Source organism: Siphateles boraxobius, unplaced genomic scaffold, assembly GCF_051911475.1.
Source record: "Siphateles boraxobius isolate OS27281-9 unplaced genomic scaffold, OSU_SipBor_1 8, whole genome shotgun sequence".
NCBI classification, from domain to species: Eukaryota; Metazoa; Chordata; class Actinopteri; order Cypriniformes; family Leuciscidae; genus Siphateles; species Siphateles boraxobius.
The window spans coordinates 14,400,681-14,407,156 of NW_027509208.1; positions in this window are offsets into that span (position 1 = coordinate 14,400,681).

Sequence of the window (6,476 nt, forward strand, 5' to 3'; positions counted from 1 at the left end):
AGACTGAAAATTCAGCTTTGCCAATACATGAATAAATTAATAAATTAAAAGGAATTAATTTTAAAATGAATGTACTGTTACACACACACAATATACTGTATGTGTATATATTTGTGTCTATATATATATATATATAATGTATATTTGTGTGTGTGGTGTTTTAAACATTTAAATCTTTAAATAAAGAAAAGTCAACTCCACACAGATTGTAAATAAACCATTTGGGAAAGTTTTATATGCAAAATATGCTTATTTTGTGAACATAAGATTTTCTTTGATAGAAAACCAGTTTGAAACCATCCTGTAATTTCAATTTATTATCTAAAGTGATTGCTAGATTTGTAAATTTTACAAATAATAACTGACACATCTGACTATTGAACCAAACTGAGTAACAGACAAGGGAATCACATTTTGTCAGCAAATGAAAGGAGATGCCACAAACACCTCAGAACATACCAATCCAAATTCCTTGATATAGTCTGTCACAGAATTCCAGATTCATTGATAATTGAAAATGAAAATAAAGATAAATGATCAGGAGAATCACATATTGAATTGCAATGGAGTAACGGACGTGTTTAATTCGGGTAGTTCGTCTATGAACCACACTTTTACCTCAACTAACCTCGTCCGAGTGGTGCTTTAGCACTCGAGTTCCAAAGCTGTTTACAATGTTCAGCTGTTCTGCCTGAGAGGAGTTTTGGAGCAGTTTGGGATGGAAATTGATTGTGTGCCCAAGTGTATGAATGGAGACTAGGCCTATACAATGGCAAGCCATTTTGACTTATAATCATTCACAGGATATGAATTCTTCATATCAACAATTCAATTTTCACTAGTTAAAATGCTAATTCTTGATATCAGGAATTAGATTTCTACCAGTAACAATGGCAATTTTTGATATCAGGAATTAGATTTCCGCTTGTAAAAATGTTAATTCTTGATATCTGTAATTGTATTTTCACAATTTAAATGTCACCATTGGTAGACTGCCATTTAAATTCATTTGTTTGATATCAAGAATTGATTTATTACTAGTTGAAATTCCAATTTCACATAATCAGAAATTAAATTCTAACTAGTAAAAAACATACTTTTTTATATCGAAAATGATGTGGTAACTAGTGGAAATGTTTGTTCTTGATATCAACAATTGAATTGCTACTAGTAAACTTTTTTTTTTGATATCAATAATTCGATTGTCACTAGTGACAATGTTATTTCTGATATCATGAATGTGATTGTTACCAAGATAGCCATTTTAGATATCTGAAATTACTCTCCATATTCTTGATATCAGAAATACATTTTCAGATATCAGAAATAACATTCCAACTAGTGACAATTTAATCCTTGATATGAGGAATTTATATAGCAACAAAGTAATTAATGATAGAAAAAAATATGGTTTTTACTAGTAAGAATTGCATTTCTGATATGTGAAATTGGAATTTCAACTTGTAAGAAATCAATTATTGATATCAAAAATTGAATTTAAATGAGTCTATACAGTGACATTTAACTGTAAAATACATTGTATTTTAATGAATTATTACAAAATACATTATAAAATACAATATTTTTTTTACTAGTTGAAATTCAATTCTTGATATCAAGAATTCGTATTTCTGCGAGTTCTTGACGTCATTGTCGATATCAAGAATTCAAATTTTTACCAATGGAAATGTAAAAAAAATGGCCATTTTAACTGGTAGAAATCTAATTCCTTATATCAAGAATGATCATTTTGATAAGTGAATTGATATCAAAAAAGAATTTCCTGGGAATGAATGAAAGTCAAAATGGCTTGCCATTCTAGACAACATTTAAAACATCTTTGTTTTCATGAGTGCACTCATGCATAATAATGACGGGTAAATTACCTCTGTCTTCCTCCATTTGACGTGCTGTCAGAGGGACGGAAACCTAGAACGCACACATACTCTGTGTGCCTTTGATCTGAGGCAGTTAGCAGTGCATGCAGATGATGATACAATCAATAATTAATTGATTTGAAGAGCTGCAGTCTGGAACAATTTCACTGGCTTTTCAAGGAGTCCATCGAGCACACAGTTTTTTATGCATTAAGTCAGCATGCAGGACCGAATGCTGATGTAAACCATCATTGACTGAAGAACTTCATTGAGTCATGGCTAAGTGTGTTTACAAGCACTTTAAAATTGTTGAAGTCACAGTAAAACAACAATTCCTAATTTTTGTTTTTTAATGTTACTCATTAGCAGCACCCTGTCTGAAATTGCACCATGTACTGCCAGAGTAGGACTAGGCTACACTTGAAGACCTAACTTTTCGACCATTAAATAGCCTAATCAAGCGTAGTAGCCAAAAGTAATGTCCAGAGTGTATACTTGTTTTTAGTGTAGGGTACACGTTCGATTAAACCATCAAAATGGCAAAAAGGTTACAGGTTATTTCACTATGCAAAAAAAAATAATAAAAAAAAAATACAGAAAAACAAAAAGCTCACAGGAAAAAGCATACATTGATAATTCTATTAATAATTACAATTATGATTGTGTTATCACAAATAAAACAATTGACTCAAAGCACAATTATGTAAAATGCTTACGCAATCTTACAAAAACAAAGATTTTGTTAAAGGACAATTCCGGCCAAAAATGAACCTAGGGCTAAATAACACATGGGTACCGAGTCGACCGTTCTCTGGGATGCGTTTTCATGATAATAGAATGTTCCCAATTTTAACGTTAGTTTTAGTTTAACCAAAGATTAGCTTATAACGCTAGTGTATGGGGCATAGAATAAGTAAAAACCAGTCGAACCACGAACGCCGTACTACGTTCTGGTCGATAGTCACAGTTCAGCTCACATAGCACGGCGTTCGTGGTTCGACTGGTCGAGACTGTTTTCCAAAGATGGCTCCTGGGGGGAACCATCAGCCGAAAACTGAAGCCTCCCTGGGAGCCGCCATTGTAGCAGACCATCACCTGCTGTTAGCATTCCATTGACTACCATTCATTTTGACCTCACTTTGACAGCGAATAACTTTACATCTGAGGTGTCCAAAGACTTAATTTGTCCATTATTTATTTCTAAAGAAACTCGACAATGTATAAAAGGCTCCATTACTTTGTATCTTAAGTTTTGGCCCCGTAGAAGCCGTTTTTGTAAAAATAGGCTAACGATTGCATCATAACCACATGACTCGTTGTCGCACAGTAGAGAAATTACCGTATAGACAGGAGGAGAAGCTCGCAGGCAATCTTTTACTGTCTATGAGACAATCGGGGGGACATGGAGGCATAAAGTCAAGGGAGAAGCCCTTGAGAAACAAAATATTTCAAATATTTCATTTTTGAGGAATTAGGTGATTCAGATTTGTCTTGGCACAGCTACTAGAAGATTTACAACTGTCAGACAGGTTGCTCACATCACATCTATGGCGTCAAGCACAGTTTGAGCCTGTGCAGTACGCTCAGCCATCAGGACGTGAGTGGTTCTAATGGGCTGCACTTTTCTCCGTTGAAAAATCAAGGGGGTCGCTGTGTCCATTTCTTTTACTGTCTATGCTATAAACGCGAAGTGTATTGTCTTTATAAAATATCTTATTAAACTGTCTGTACACTTTCAAAGTTGTCAATGCTTCGGTTTGCAGGTAGGGACCCTCATTTATGCTACCGTGTTAGTGTGGGGCTATTTTGAGCCTTGTTATTAGTATTAACTAGCGATTTTTATTTTTACTTATTCTATGCCCCGTACACTAGCGTTATAAGCTAATCTGTGGTTAAACAAAAACTAACGTTAAAACTGGGTACATTTCGATTATCATGAAAACGCATCCCAGAGAACGGTCGACTCGTTACCCATGTGTTATTTAGCCCTAGGTTCATTTTTGGCTGGAATTGTCCTTTAATTTGAAGACTTGGTTGTCTTTGTGGTTGTTAATCCATGGTATTTGCTTCTGTTGAAGACGTCAGCCCACATTATTTCATCATATATTTTTTTTAATAATCGTGTTTAACATCGGAATACCAGGTGAAAAATTACATTACCCATGATGTTGTACAGAAAATTAAAGATCTCCTTAGTGCAATACTCCTGTAAAGGATAATATTAAAGCTACAATATGTAATTTTTTTTCGCCGCTAGCAGTCGCTAACCTCTTACAATAACAAACACGTAGGTTGATGACGCATAAGCGAAATTATGGAACTTGTCGTCATGCTGATGAATCTAATGTTTATGGATGAGTGAATACATTGATGTTTTTAACATGACTATGATATGAAGCAGGGCGCAATTGCTAATTCGAGACAGACATCAGCACCACACTTGAGTCCCGTGGATATAAATGAATAAGGACATTTCATTTTACCGAACTACCCCCAAGTGCAGAATTCTTACAAGTTTCATTTGTCAAATAAAATGACCTGTGTGAGGTAATGCAGCGCTGTTTCACGTGGTCTACATTATCACACAAAACTGAATTTGAGTGTGTTGAATGTTATGTTATACTATGTGTTAGTTTGTCTGTATGAAACTAGATCAACATTAGAATAACATACTGATCATATTCTAAAATTTCATCAGGCATGTTGAGCTATATAACATTGATTAGTTTTATTTGCTCACCTGTCTAATAAAATACATGCAAGAATGGCGTCTCTGTCAAGTCAAAGTTTGTCACGGATGTGGAGCTCTCGGCATCTTGAAAACGCCACACTGATTTTGATCCTCGTTTTAGTTCTCCTTTTGTCCCAAAGTCTGCTTGCCATGGTCCATAATGTTTGAACGCAGTTGTCCACGTCTGTCGCCATGGTTACTATGGCAGTACATGCGGAAACCAGGGATAACACGGATATTACGTCACTGACAGTGAACATGGACGAGCCGATATTTAAAATTGGAATTTCTCTGAAATTAAAAATCTTTGGGAACTTTTGGAATATTGCAAGCACACAACTGCTGGAAATATATCACACTGTGAAAGTGATTTTTAAATATTTTAATACAAAAAATCTCACATAACTATAGCTTTAACTAATACACGTCCAAGCGATGCTTCATCACCGTTGCTTTATCATGAATCAAATACAAACCAAGTACATCAACATGTGCATAGTTTCATACGTTTACATAAAGCTTTAATTTACATGCTGATCATGTAAACACTCAATTAATGAATAAAGGAAACCATGAAACACATACAATAACTACATACTCTGTACTTTATCTCCGCATCATTGCGCGCCAACGTTAACCGCAGCACGTTTGCTAAACATGTGCGCAGCACCGATCCTTAACACTAAACAGAGTTTACACATAACGAACACTCTCATATACATCGGAAAACAATTAATACAATGAACAGTCCTTCTTATGAAGCTATTAATAAATATATATACCTATATATAAAGAAATAAGCTGCTAATTATAGTGAGGATTTTTCAGCATACCACATTAGCTCCACCCACTCCCATGAAGCACGCTGTATGACGTAATCGAGTCGATCTCCCTACGCTCTCCAAAATACTGAAATATTTGTGTGCATATTTCGCAATAGACTTATAATTGTTGATTATATGAATAAAACAATATATTTTGAGTAGTTTTATATTTCTCCATTTTTAATTTGATTATGCTGTTTGCAAGCTTCATTGGATTGTAGTTCTTTTCCTTACTAAAGCCATGATATAGTCTTGTACCTTTGTTTTATCAAAAATCAAAGTTTGTAGTATTGTGATTCACTTCGTCACTGATTGGCTGGGTTCATGGCTTATAAATAACTCAGCAGTCACGGTGTGCTTTATGTATGGAAAACATAGCATTAATGTAACAAATAATTTTCAGCATTTTGAATTCAGATGTAGTCATTGCGTTTATTGTTCAAAATATAGGCTAATTAATTTGGTTTTAGGCTATGTCCATGTTACATTTTCAACTTGGATGCGTGGTATCATAATACCGAACGTCTAATTTGAAGGGACAAATTTCTCAGGCAGGATGTGTCATGCATACTTGGGACAGATGAATATTGTAGCTTGATCATAATGCATGTAAAAACACTTTGATATATTAAATTAAGCGTCCAATTTAGAACACTGGAGTCTTTAAGATCCCTGAATGAGTGAAGACTTGATTGAGTCAATTAGACGACTCACAATAGTTAAAAGTTACTAAACTACAGTAGATAATTACTCATTCATAACACTCAAAAAGAAAATCACTTGTCCAATGTCTTGTCACCTACAGGTGTAACAATGTAAATGAATGAATCTTAGCAAACCTATTTGATTTCAGATTCAAGTCAGTGAGATCAATCAAAATTAAAATGTCTTTCATTAAAACGGTTTCATGTCCTGTAAAAAAACCCTGCCTTTTTATTTGCAAAAAGGCACATTCTGTGCTTCAAACACACTCTTTGTTCCATTCACTGACATTCCTAAGCCTGTATTGGCATGTGAGGCTGTGTACCTCTGAATAGCATGCGC